The sequence below is a fragment of the Ochlerotatus camptorhynchus genome, unplaced genomic scaffold, assembly GCF_037179485.1.
Source record: "Ochlerotatus camptorhynchus isolate MF236.1 unplaced genomic scaffold, CSIRO-AGI_Acam_v1.1 ptg000045l, whole genome shotgun sequence".
Classification (NCBI taxonomy): Eukaryota; Metazoa; Arthropoda; class Insecta; order Diptera; family Culicidae; genus Ochlerotatus; species Ochlerotatus camptorhynchus.
In genome coordinates, this window is record NW_027040536.1 from 552,088 (window position 1) to 566,013 (window position 13,926).

General features: G+C 37.3%; 1 protein-coding gene across 3 annotated transcripts in view; it reads right to left on the reverse strand.

The window, feature by feature from the left end:
- Window positions 1-13,926, reverse strand: part of klar (klarsicht) — a 607,418-nt gene that overhangs the window by 173,631 nt on the left and 419,861 nt on the right. The gene's annotated exons all lie outside the window — the stretch shown is intronic.

The window sequence follows — 13,926 nt, forward strand, 5'->3', positions numbered from 1 at the left end:
AATTGGGCATGATTTGGGGGTGCCGCAAAGTTATCAAAATTTAAACTTTTTTCATCTCCAAAATTTCCCGGAAATCGATTTTTTTTTCTATGTCATAATGTCTTCAAAATGCATGAAACTTCGAGATCGAACTCGACTCGAACAATTTGTTTTACTGAAAATCGACTTTCTAAAACTAAAACGAAGAAATTGGGCTTTTTCGAAGCAATGAACATTTTGTACATGGTTCTTTAAAAAAAAATCATTGGCACCCTAACCCACATCTTCAAATGCATTAAGAAATGTTTAGATGTCAATTGTTACAAGGTGCTCTCGAAGTGAAGAAAGAAAGAAATTTCCACCAAATTAAAAAAAAAATGTCAAAATTGTAAGAATGTTATAAAAGGCCTGAGAAATTCAAGGAAGTTCAGACCTCTTTAGAGCAATTTCGAGAGCTTTAAAACAGTTCAATCAACTTCACAGAAATTACCAAAATTCAGTTGAGTTTTATGATGTTAACGAAAGTTACTTGAATATCAGGTAGTTCTGAGAACTTCAAACCAGTTCCATGAATATCAGGCAGATTCCGGGAACTTCAAGTAAACTTCGAGAACATCAAGTAAATTTCGAGTACTTAAAGAAAATCCCATTAAATTCAGGAAAATATTGAGAACCTTCAAGATTTTCCAAAAACTAAAGATACTTCAGATATCATCAAGGAAGTTTAGGGGGCTTTAGGAAAAATTTCGGAAACTACACAGAAGCTCCGATGAATTAACGGAAGTACAGAAAATTTCGGGAAACTTAGAGATCTTTCGGGCAGTTTCATTAATTTCAGGGAAAGATTTAAGAACTTCAGGGTGATCCACAAAAATGCAGGCAGGATCAAAGGAAATACTGAGGAGTTCGGGAATGTTTCATGACCACCGACTGCGGTAAGTTCCAAAAATTTCAGGGAAACTTCTTCGAGAACTTCCAGGGAATTCAATATCACTTCATGGAAATCACATGCTGACCAGGAAATCCCAATGAGCAATTTCCCGGATCTGTCCAGTCTTTTCTCCGCAATTTTTGAAATTTTCCGGGTTGTACGATGTACACCTCAATTAAGCATAAACTGAATACGATTGAGCCGAAGAGATTATTACGTTAAATTGGACACTACTAAGACCGTAGCATTTTTCTTGAATCTTGGTTCTGCGTTCGAAGTCTTCAAAATTAGTCTTCAAAATTTGTCTGTGGAAATCCGCTCAAAACTTTACAGGGTTTTATTTGATGGTTCACAAGCCATTCATTTAGAATCATTTTCCTTCACAGAGCTCTTTTCAGAATATTTTGAAAAATTATTTATAACAGTTCAGATATGATCTACCGATCACTCCATAAAATTAATGAAATCCCTCCTAAGATTCTCTTTAAATTCTATTTTTTCTAGGAATGCTCTGAAGGATAATTAATTTTTTTAATTCGCTTGAAATCTCCTTACGCAATTCACCTCCGATTTGCCGTAAAATTTTGTTCAGAATTATGCTGGCAATCTCCTCTAAATCCTTCTGAAAATTTACCTAAAATTCTCATTAAAATTCACTAGAAATTCTTTTCGAGATGCCCTTGGAATCATCATCGAGATTCATTTAAAAATCTTTGCAGAATTCCTGTGGATCTGTACCCTTGGTATGTTTCAAGGATCTTAGATTCCCCTTCACATTTGTCATGAAATTCATACAGAGCTAATTTTTACTCCGAACCGATAACAATTGACTTGGAGTACTAGTCAAAACTCTTATGGTGGTAAGCTCCAACCGGTATTATCCTCGGATTAAATCGCGATCAAAAATGTACGGCTGCTCATCAGAGTAAATCAACTCGACTTTAAGCAAACATTTTCCGGATTATCGTAACAGGGTCAATATTAATAATAAATATTTCAAGTTGGAGCTTACCGCTATAAGAGTTCTTCCCTGAACTCCCTGGGAAATTTTCTTTGAAATACCAATTCATTCGAAAATCTCAAAATTGCTGTGAAAAAAAAATCTAAAATTATCTTAATAGTTCTTCAAAGTGACTGTATTATGAGAATCTAGACCAGTCCCAGGTTATTGAATTTTTTTTTCAAGGGCCAAATCTTTATTTTTTTTCGACTTATATTTGACATACATTAAGTATATTTTCCCCGATTTGTCATTTCTCAATTCACTGGTCACCCTCAAATCAAAAATTCTTAAGAGAAGTTCAGAAGACTTAAGGAAAAATAAGTCCATGAACGTCAAGAAATTCAATTTCAATAATCTGCAAGAGCAGTTCTAATAACTTAAGGTGAAAATGACCTAGTGAATAAATAAAAATAAAAATAAAATGGTTTGCTCTGAGACATCAACTTCAGATTAAAAAAAAAAAGTTATCGCCGTTTTGTGCGAAATAATGAAAGGAAAACAATGACGAGAGCATTTTGCAATCTGAAATGATGCCTCAAAGAAAACCTTTTTTTGTTATTTTAATTTACTCACTAGGTCACTTTCACCTTAAGTTCAGACGTTTGGGGCAGTTTAAAGATCTGTAAAAAGCTAGTTTCAATCAATTCAGGTGGTTTTTCCCGGTGAATTCGAATTCCCGGGATTTCCTGAAATCAAGAAAACTTTAGAGAAGTTCAAAAAACTTGAGAAAAAATATAAGCAAGTCCAAGAACTTCTGGGAAGTTAATTTCAGAGATCTTCGTGGAAGCTCAGAGTCTGCAAGAGCAGTTCAAATACCTTGAGGTGAAACTGATTTAGTGAGTAAATTAAATTTAAAAAAAAATGTTTTCTCTGAAACATCACTTCAAATTGGAAATATTGAAAAGAAAACACTGACGAGAACTTTTTGCAATCTGAAGTGATGTCTCAAAAAAAAACCATTTTTGAAATTTATATTTACCCACTTGGTCACTTTCACCTTATGTTAAGACGTTTGGAGCAGTTAAAAAATCTGTAAAAGCCAGTTCCGAACATTTAAAGACAGCTCCATAAACTTAAGAAAAAAAATTAGAAACTATAGCAACTTCCAGAAATTTCAGGGAAGTCCAAAGAAATCCTAAACAATTTAGAAAACTTAACTTTCTTTAACGGTAGAACTTCTTTGGGTAGCTTCAAGAACATCACGGAAGGTTAGATAACATAAGGGTAGTTAAATTATCTTAAAGTAAATTACAGGAACTTAAAAAACATGTCCCGCAAAACACAAACAGGTTTTGAAAACTTAAGCAAAGTTCTGAGAACTTCATAGAAGTTTTAAGCCACTACTTATTTTACCTTCAGGAAAATTCCGAGTACATAGAAGAAGGTCAGATAAGTTCCATTAATTAAAAGCAGGGATTTATAAGAAGTTTCGAGGAATTATGGAAATTTCCGATATTTTCAAGAATGCTATAAAATTTTTAGAAAAATATCTGGATTTTCAGAGAACTTAAATGAATATCAGGAAAGCTAAGGGAACGCAAAATCAGGGACTTTATGAAGAGGAACGAAAACATTCGACAAACTCAGAGAAGTTCAGGGAAGTTTAAAGTTTCGAAAACTTCAGTAATGTTGCGGGAACTTCAGCATACATCAAAACCCTGTTTCATCACGAGATTTTAGAAATTAAATTCGTGGTTTTTCTCGGTTTCGTATAAACATGATAAAAACTACAAGAGACAGCCCTATTGAGTTGTACCCAATGGTGACGTAGGACTACGTGGTCTTATATAATAAATGTTATTTGTTAACTGCAGCAGGAGCTTGTGCTTTTTGTAGGAATAGGAATTTGAGCGGGGTTCTCTATGATTATAATCTTTAGTATGATTATGATCGCCCTGAAAAGAACCTTGGTGACAGGCTTAAAGCCTTTAGAAAATGATGTTGACGTGTAGGCAGCAGGATCAGCAATTCAGACCGGACAATCCAGTATTCTTCGATTCAATGATTGGGCACTCGCAAGAGTCTCGGCCCGTCTGCTACTGGTTGGAAGGCCACATAATATCAGTGGACACCCAGCTAAAGCTCCTCCCCTTTTTAGTTTTTCTCGTTAAACTCCTTTTCTCAACAAGTTGGTAAATCTGAGCCTTTAGCAGAAAGACGCTTAACATTTTTTTCGGAGAATTTATGATCTTGTTTCACGTCATGGTTCTTCTCTATGCCTGTTCAGATAAATTAGTATTTTTATTAGTTTTCTCAACTTCGCTAAATCAAACGAGTTGAAATAAGAAGGGATGCCAGTTACACGCTCGAATAATTGAAAATTCAATAAATATTTAATCAAATAGCTGGAAAGCTTTTAACGATTAATCGTTAATCGAATAATTGGACTTTTGTAAAACAGGAAATAGTGTCAATTCATCTTGTTTGGCTTCGAAAATAGCGAACTGCAGAGTTGCAACCAGCAAATGTAACCCAAGAACCAAAAGCAGTGCAATGATAGTTTTCATTGCTACGACGATGACTGAATTAAGGGGCTTAGAAGCAGAGGGGTGAAAGTCAATTCGCTTCATCGGTTTCCTCTTTTGATAACCATGGCTTCACTAACCTATTTTGCACTATTTCTGCTATGGAGAGCATTTTGTGTGGTTGTTGAGGGCGTGTCGTTCTGAATATGGCGATGAGTGTGCGATTTGTTTCGTACGTAATTGATGGATTTGTTAGTTATTTCGACGTTTTTGGACAATGCTTGACATTTACCACTTTTTCAATAGTTCATTGTTGAAAATATTCAGTCGGAAGCATTATCATCGATGCGTGGAAATATTTCGGATTGATTGGTGATGAAATTATTGAAATTGGTCCAGGGGCAGCTGAGTTATTAACGTTCAAAATCTTTCCAAATTTCGTTACATGTTCCATTTTCAGTTTTCACAAAGTATACCCTCATATAGAAATCACAGACGTAGTCCTAAGTCAAAATGAATAGCTGCATGGTAGTTTTCAGCAACTAAGTAACAGTTAAATTTTCAATCATTCTAAAATAAGATAATGTATTGACGTTCGATGTTTGGATTCTGACATTTTTCAAAGTTACAGACTGAACGCTACTGGTTCCAGGTGGTCATTGGGCTGAATGTTTTAAGGAGATAGAGAAATTATTATTTATAGTAAAACAATGAAATCTACGGATGTTAATTTCAGATCTTGGACTAAGAAGTGTTTTGAAGATTACATGAGAAAATTTTCAAGATCCAAGGTTAAGCAATTTTTTTTTTACATTTTTTAACTTTAAAAAATACAAACATGACGTATTTTTCAAGGTCTCAGATTATAAAAACATATGACGCTTGGATTTTGAAATTTGAGAATTCTAACACTTCTAGAAAATGTAGATGAGAATGCAAAATCAGTTTTTAGAAGAATTTTAAAGAAATTTTACTCAAATAAAAGTTCTACTTTACTATGGACAGCATTTAAATAACATTGTAAGGAGAACGTAAAATTAGCACCAAGTAGTTCTGCAAAGACTATTATGGGAGTTGAATAGAATTTCAGGTACAGTACTCGGTCGATTTTGGTACAGTTTGATTTTGGCAACAAACCGTTCGTTTTTGGCTATTTTGAAAATATTGTATTTCTTCTCCTTGTGATAACAAGTTTTAATAAAACATTAATTATTAATAAGGTCTATATCATAAAGACGACCCACGGTGGTCCAAAAAAAAAAAATCATATGTTAATTTTCAAAATAAAACAGATCAATTTTGGTACGGTTTGATTTTGGCAACACTACATTTTCGGGCTTGTTGCCGAAATCAAACGGGTACTGTAATTTTAAAGCAAATATAAATGAATTTTAAGTAGCATTAACAGAAATCTAAAGAAGACTTCAAGTGAACTCTACGACAAACTTAATGATGATATGGCTTTCATCTGTACACCTCACATAGTTGAAGATGCTAATTTCAAATAACAGACTAGAGTGGTAATTTTTGAACGATAGATGTGGAGATGAAAGTATAGAGTTGATAGTTCCGTTAGAGTACGGCAGTGTGAAATTTTTATATAGAGTGTAGAAAGCGAGCAAGGACAACTTTTATGAATGAAGGTACAAATCGGTATGATCATCTCTCTTTACCATACTCCCCCGTTGAAGAGGGGTGGTGAGGGGTATCCTCCCCCAAAACCCCGGCACAACTGGCAAAAAGAGATGATCACACACCTGTACACCTCCCCAAATGATGAACTACGGCTGAATTTCACTTAATGTCAATCAATACATCAAAGAGATGTCTGAGGAGAGGTCGAAGGTAATATCGATTATAAATAAATAAATAAATAAATTTAAGAAAACAAAACTGTATTCGAATATAGACTAGTCTACGTTGGTTGACGAAATAAATAAATAAAAAATATAATTCTAAGGGAATTCTAAGGGAATCTTCTGCAATGAAGCTCATAAAAACTCTATACGGAATTTCAGAGTAGTTTGAAGATAATGGGGGTTACTCCAAGAGTCGAAATGACTTTTGACACTAGGGAAGTGAGAAAAGTCACGTCTTGGTGACGTGACTCTCCGTGCTCATCAAATGGAGCGTCACGTGACAATTTCAAGGGAATTCGTAAAACAATTCGTGAGAATTTTGAGAGAATTTCAATGAATTGGCTAGAGAGGCCAAATAGGATAATTCACAGGGAATTTTGAGCGTTTTTCAAAGAAATTTGGAGCTCAAGAAATCATAAGGAGAGTTCCAAGAGCTTTCCAAAGCGAATTCTTAAAAAAGAAACTCCAAGAGAAACTCTCAAGGGTATTTTAAGAAGAATTTCAACGTAATACCGAGAAAAATTCCCATGGAATTACGAACTGAAATTCAAAGACAATTTGGAAGAATATTTTCTAAATTTTAATGAAAATACCAAGAGATTTCTCAGGAACATTCCAAAGAAATTTAAGGAAAATTATGGACTCACGAGAATCATTATCACTACGGAGATAATTGTAGAGAGAATTCCAAGAATACTGAAGGGAATTTCTGTACAGAATTGTATGGCTGTTAGGGAGAATGGCGAAATTTTTTTTGAGAATATTGAGGGGAATACTGAAAGTAGCTTTAAAGACATTTTGGAATGATCGTAAGGAAATACTTGATAAATTGTCAAAATGTCTTGAGATTTTTTAAGATCCCGTACACAAGAATTGAAAATCCAGCATTTAGAAAAAAAAAATCAACATTCTGAGACTTCGATTGAGAGAGAAGAAATATCTTCATACTTGGCTAAGAAAACTGTTCAGGATTATGGGGCTAGACATTTTTGAAAACTGTAACATTGAGATAGAACGCTAGTCTAAAAAGTGTCTCAAACTTTAAAGAAAAAAAACTTTGAACGGCGAACGTAAATTCAATATCCCAGATATAGAGACATTTTCTAGACTCTCGGGATACCCGAATTAGGATCTCAAGTCTCAAGGTCAAACAATTAGAAATTTCACTTTCGAACCCTGAGCTAGTAATACATCTTCAGAATGAAATGTAGGTCACATATCTCTAATTCTGTTCACAATTATTAATAGAAAAAAAAAACTGTGACAACCAGCGTTTCCCAACGAACTTGTTCAGTGCAAAACATTGTCATGTTCGGTTCAAACCTAATACCCATCACACGCCAACGACAGTGACATCCACGGTGTTTATGATGCATCACCATTCCCTGTGTCAAGTATCGAATTCCTCACTCGGAAACTCTTTACTCAGCAACAACAACATTATCAACAACTACAACAACAATAACAGACACGAGGCAGTTATGTGAATTCAATTTGTTCGACTGATGCAACTGATCTGCTGCATCCACCCCCCTCCCACTCTCCGCCCATCGTCGTCGCAGCAAATATTTGGTATGGTGTTAATTCCAGTAGGACAAACGATCCTCTGCCACTTTGAGAAATTGATTTATGAAACGACTCAATTCTACCACAAGCTCAACTGCTGCTGCGATCAGATCACACTCACTCTCACTTGGCGTCCCTCAGCGATCGAGCGCATCCAGCTGGGTCTAGCCTATTCGTAGTCAGTACCTAATAGTAGTAGAGTGGCATCGCGAAGTAAAAGTTCAACCGTTCGTTTCAAGAATGAATGGACGACACACGGACGGTTGGTTGTCATAACTTTTGGCGCGCTTCGTTTGGGTATGTCGGGTCGGTCGGTGCATGGTTTGCATGTTTTTTTGTTGACTCGAAGAAGGTGAAAGAGAAACTCACCGGCACACCGTGTTTGTTGTCTATATGTTCACTTTTCTACTTAAATCCATGCCGTTTTTCGGTTGTCGGGATTCAACCGTGAATGCATCGCGTACAAGTTCGTGCTTTGGCAATAACAGTAACAATGATAGTAGCTTTATAGTAATCGTATGCAATGGTGCTACTCCGGGTGGAACGAACGGACTTGGCACTGAAGGTGAGACAGAGGCAGATCATCGGATCTCGACAAGGAATTGCACGCTGCTTGCTAGCATAGGTACAGCAGTCCCACTCACTTCTGTCACTGCTGGATGGGTACTGTCATGAAGCTCGAAGACTCAATTAACTCGGTGGAGATGTGCAGCCAAGCGTTAAGGGTGACTTTGCGCTTGAAGGTGAGGCAATATGGATTTCTGGTTCCGGGTGCAATCTTGTCTGCTGGTGACTCATGTGGTCCTTGCAAACTTTCCCTTCGGGCTTCAAACATCTGCGAATCTGTGTAATTGATTTATAAGCCATTCCAGGCTGTCAATCTGTCATTCTGTCTTGGAAAAACAAAAAGAAAACAGTTTCCAGTTCCTGACACATCGAATGTACCACTCAATGGGCAACCCCTGCGAGACCATAAATTATGCCACGTACCAACCCTAGCTTAAACAATCTGCAAACAGCGATCTACAAACTTCGAACATTTCCAAGTCAGAGCAGAGCTCACCGAAGTTGGAACAATCAGCACGCCTGTCATGTTGCGCTTTTCCGCGCTATCATCGGATTGTCTGACAAGAAGGCAAGCAGCGAAAAAAAGAAAGCCTTTTGCGGGCAGGGCAAGAAATGTGAAAGTCTTGTTCTACACAAAACAACCGGCTACCGTCGTTCCAGTGCCCGGGTTGACCAATCCCACAGAAGGTACTTAGATGGATGGAGGATTAGGCACTTGCCATCCCGCCATGTGCCACTTCTCCCAGCAGGATTCCACCTCGTAAAGAAGGCAACCCACTTTCCGCTTAGAAGTAATTACGGTGTCATAATATTTAAAAAAGCGACCACTCCGGAACAGATTATGCAAGTCTTGCAGGTATACGGGCATTAATTGGTGTGGAGAACCCCCGGCGTGATTGACCGTGCGGTTTCGAAGGAGAAGAAGCCCCTGCAGTGCATTTCTTTTAATTATTTGGAAGCACGGATTATGCACGGTTGTCGGTCTCCTGCGAGCAGCAGGTGGACGACACACTTCCCGTGAGCAATCAAATTGGTGTGATATGTTGTTTTGATTTACTTTGTCGCCTCGGCCTCGGACCGTCGGAAATGGAATAACTTCCACGATGATGACGACGACGACGACGACGACGACTACATGTGGCGCCACTCATTGACCCAACTGACACTAGTTTCGTTTGAATGACTTAATCCCAAACAAAGTGGAAGCGATTTTTTACTGCTGTCATTTCCTTCCTATTTGAGTCGTGAGAAAACTACGAGTTCTTTTTGCGATGGCCGGTTGAAATAGAATGGTCCAGTTCAGAAGACTGATTATTTTTTAATTTTTACAAAATCAGAACTTTTTGAACATTGGCCTACCAAATATTTAATCTGCAAACGCTTCTGCAATGTTCGGAAATAAACTAGGAGGATCTATGATGAGAGCTCCGTATAAACACTGATTATAATTCTAAGAAATCTTCGCAGACTTTCAAACTATTGCTGAAGATAGTTTCAATGGAATTTCTAGGATAGTTCTTGAACATTCGGTGAGAATTTAAATGAACTTCTTGGAGGTTTGCAAATTGTTTCTCTGAAGAATTCAGGGTAGTTCCGAGTGAGTTCTAAGGAGAGTTATCAGGGAGCTCCTAAGACAATAGAAAAGGAAATCCAAAGAAACATATTGCGAAATTTTGAGGCACATTGTGACCAGCAAATGACAATTAGCAATATCACGTTTTTTTCCTTGTTGAATTCCTGGCCGACCATTGGTTGAAATCGAAAAGGTCACTAGGTTAAATGGGTCATAACTACAACAGCAGCAATTTTTTACTGGGGAATTTTCCGGGCGTAGTGGTTAGCATGGTGGGCGTAGTGGTTAAGGGGCTGTTCAACACTAAGCAAAATCTTCAAGAAACGAGAACTTGAGGAATTGTTCGACAAACTGGTACAAAGAAAAAAATGTGAGATTTCAGAATCAGAATCTGTATCAGACAGCCGATCACCAACGTTGGCCATTTTGCAGTGTCACTCCTGTGTTTATCGGCACTATTAGACATTCAATGATATATTTTCTTAGGAAGCTAGCAGCATCCACCTACCCATTAGATAAGCATCATCACCCACGCGATCCCCCGAAGAAGCTCCTAACCCATCACACGATCCCCCGACCGCTGCAACTCTCATCACCTCACGATCGAGGAGCGCAACATTAGCACGTAGGTGCAAGATCGATCGATTGAACTTTGATTAACTTCATCTTCTTCTTGATTCTTGCATTGGTTTTGGTTCACAAAATCCCCGAAGATCGATCAGCTGGGGGTGGACGATCGCTTGTTTCTTTAAAGTTCAGACACCTTCCGCGGGACTCCGATCGATCGCGATCTGTTGATCGTTCAACAGTCCCCCACATTAGGTACGTCTGCTGGTGACTGAGACAGGGGAAGAGGATGAGCACAAAAAAGCAGATTAAGAGCATCTCACGACGCCGTTGAGTTCGTTGTTGACGCCAGCACCAGCAGCAATTTCCCCTCTTTACTCAAATGATACTCAAGAAGAGGAGTGTCATCGTTAAAGCACCCATTCCGCTTAAGAGGTGTGCAAATGTGCCAACACACAACGGTTTCAACAAGAGCCGATTAGATCATCGTTACCATCTCATATAGGGATGGCAAGTCTTCTTTGCCCGGTGGAACGAGACGCGATATTAGAAATAAATAATAATGGATGTACTGCAACAGCCGCAGCAAGAGTGCAGTATTATAAATAAGAACATCGAAATTGATGTTCTCGTGTGGAGCGAGCCCAGCGGACCGGTCCTCGTCGGTACATAGAGAGTGGGTACATTAATTAAGCGGAACATTGGCAAACACAGCGGACGATGTGGAGCCATTATAATAAAGATTTAAATACGGTTCGATCACGACATGCGGTTCCAGCCGGCGGACGATCGACAACGACGAAGACGACAACTAAGCGCGATCGCAACTGTCCCGTTACGATCGAAATGTGCGCGACAATCTGCCTGGATTTGATGGAGGGCCCATGAAATAATCACGGATGACACTGTGAAAAATTCACATTACGATCATACTTGTTCTTTGCAGAAACATCTTTGAATATTGTTTTTTTTTTAGAGTCCACAATTTAGAAGTTGCTTACGTCTTCGTTGAAGTATTTGCAGACAAACACATCCGCTCGTCTTCATCGGTTCGTGACTATCGTGTCATCTATTATCCGTAACAAGTTCAATGGATGTCCCTCTATCATCACGCGAGCAATCATTTTCTTCAACTACTTCCGGGTGTGACAACAAGAACCACTTCCTGAAAACTTCCCGTTAGATAACCAAAACCCACCTTTCGCATAGATCGAACGATCGATCGAACGACCAACCGCAAAAGCAAAGAGAGCAATCCATCCACAGCCCATTACCGGAGTTAATTAATTGTCTCTGATTATGTGTAATTATTATCACACATCATATCATCGGGCGTGCGCAGCTCATTAGTTGCAGTAACATTTTTTTTATTGGAAGAAAGCAGCGAAATGGAGAAATTGCAATCCCGCGAGTAGGAGACATTCGCAGCAGACGAAGCCTTTAATTAATTAATCCGCTTTGAATCGCACCCTCGAGCACTTGCGCCAATTATGCAAATCTCGCGCCGCAGCAATGGAATGGTGCGGGGGTGGGATGGGAGTGCACTTATCGAACGAAACGCGATTAGGTGGTTTTCAAAGCGCAAACATACCTTGTACCATTCTCACGAGTCGTGTCACGTGTAGTTGTTGCTGGTCGGCGAATTTAGGTGCCTTGGTTAAGCGAGTGTGGTTGTTGTTGTTGCTGTTTTTCGCGCTTAACTCAGCCATTGATGCGAATAATTACCATTGCGTGATGGGGAGTTATCGGAAATCGGACTGCGAAATTTATGCACGCTCGTGGCGAACTGTTTGTACTCTGCTGTGGGTGAGTGCCCGCGTTTTTTTTTTTGTGGGTGGGTTTGGAAAGGTATTTTATGTGATCAAGTCGGAAATCTTGCGGATTTAGTAGCTCCAGATACGTTCTTATCGGTTGTGTAATTATTGGATAATTCCTCTAATTATCTCATAGGAATTTATTTGCATACGCTGATTGTAGACAAATCACACAATATTCATATGCATTTTACAGCATCACAATTGCGGAGAGCGCCTCATTGTTCCAATAAATTAGCATGTGAATATTCAACGTTCCAACGTCGCACAAACGCTTCTCCTTCTATTTAATATATGTTTGAAATTTTGCATTCAAATGTATTTCGAATGGTCCATAAATTACGATCGAATATAACTTTTAGCAAAATTTTCTTCACCATAAACTCTTTTATAAAGATACAAAATATTGGTAACCGATAAATGGTTTGAGAGTTATTAAATGTCGTCGAAAAAGTTAAAATGTATCTACCCACGGAAAAAGTATCAAAAATTTGTAGGATAACTAAGTACTAAGATAACTAGTACTAAAATTAAATTTCATATGCAGGGAAATAGTCTCTCAAATCACCATATTATTAAAGTGATACGGTATTGAAACCTTTTCTAGATGAATTTCATTATCATTTCACATCTTCTAGAGCACAAATATTAGCTACCAGAAAACATACAAAATAGCAGTTAAAGTTGTTAAAGTCAATCAATCACATTTGAGATAACATCCGGCCATTTTGAATATCATAAAAAACTTCAAAGTGGTGATTTCAAAATTTTTCAACTAATCATAACTCAAAAACGTCACTTCAAATCCTAATGACTTCTGAGACAAAATTATAGGAACATTAATTCATTTTCAGAAAAAAGAAGATATATCCACGGTAAAGATATCAAGAAATTTTGAATTCAAACTTAAAAAAAGTTATAAAACTCAATTAACAAAACAAAATAACCTAGTCAATATCTTCTGAATATGTTTCAGACTATCAATATCATTTTTAGAGCACATTTAAAAATATAAACTAACAAAAACTTCACGAAAAGTTTGAAATGTTGACAAAAGATAGAATTTTTCATAAGCTTTTTAATGAAGAATATAAAAAAAAATATATTTTGGAAAAGGGTAATTTTATGTAATTTAAGAGTTAAACGAATCCCTTTTTTTTCAATAAAGTTTTTAAAAAACACACATTTTGAAGTTCGAACTCAACATTACATAAAACATTTTGCAGTGTAAATCTTTCCTGAAAAGCAATTATTTGATCTTTCAACTTTGACTCAAATATCATTTTGATTGGAAGTGACGTTTTCGCGATGTTATTTGATGAAAAATATCGAATATGATGTCATTTTGATTCAAAATGGCTGAATTTCAGCTCATTTGTGAATGATTAACCATAACAAAGAATTATGCAATGTTTCAATCAAATAGAATTCATGTTTTTGCTATTTGACCTGGAAATACTCAATATTAAAACTTCCCCATGTTACCTGAAGTGCACCAATTATGGACTTCATGGGCGAAATCGCAATAGTGTCCAAGATTTGTAAGTCACCTTAAGGTACATATATGTGTGGTAAAGTGGGACAATAGTTTAGAGATTTTTG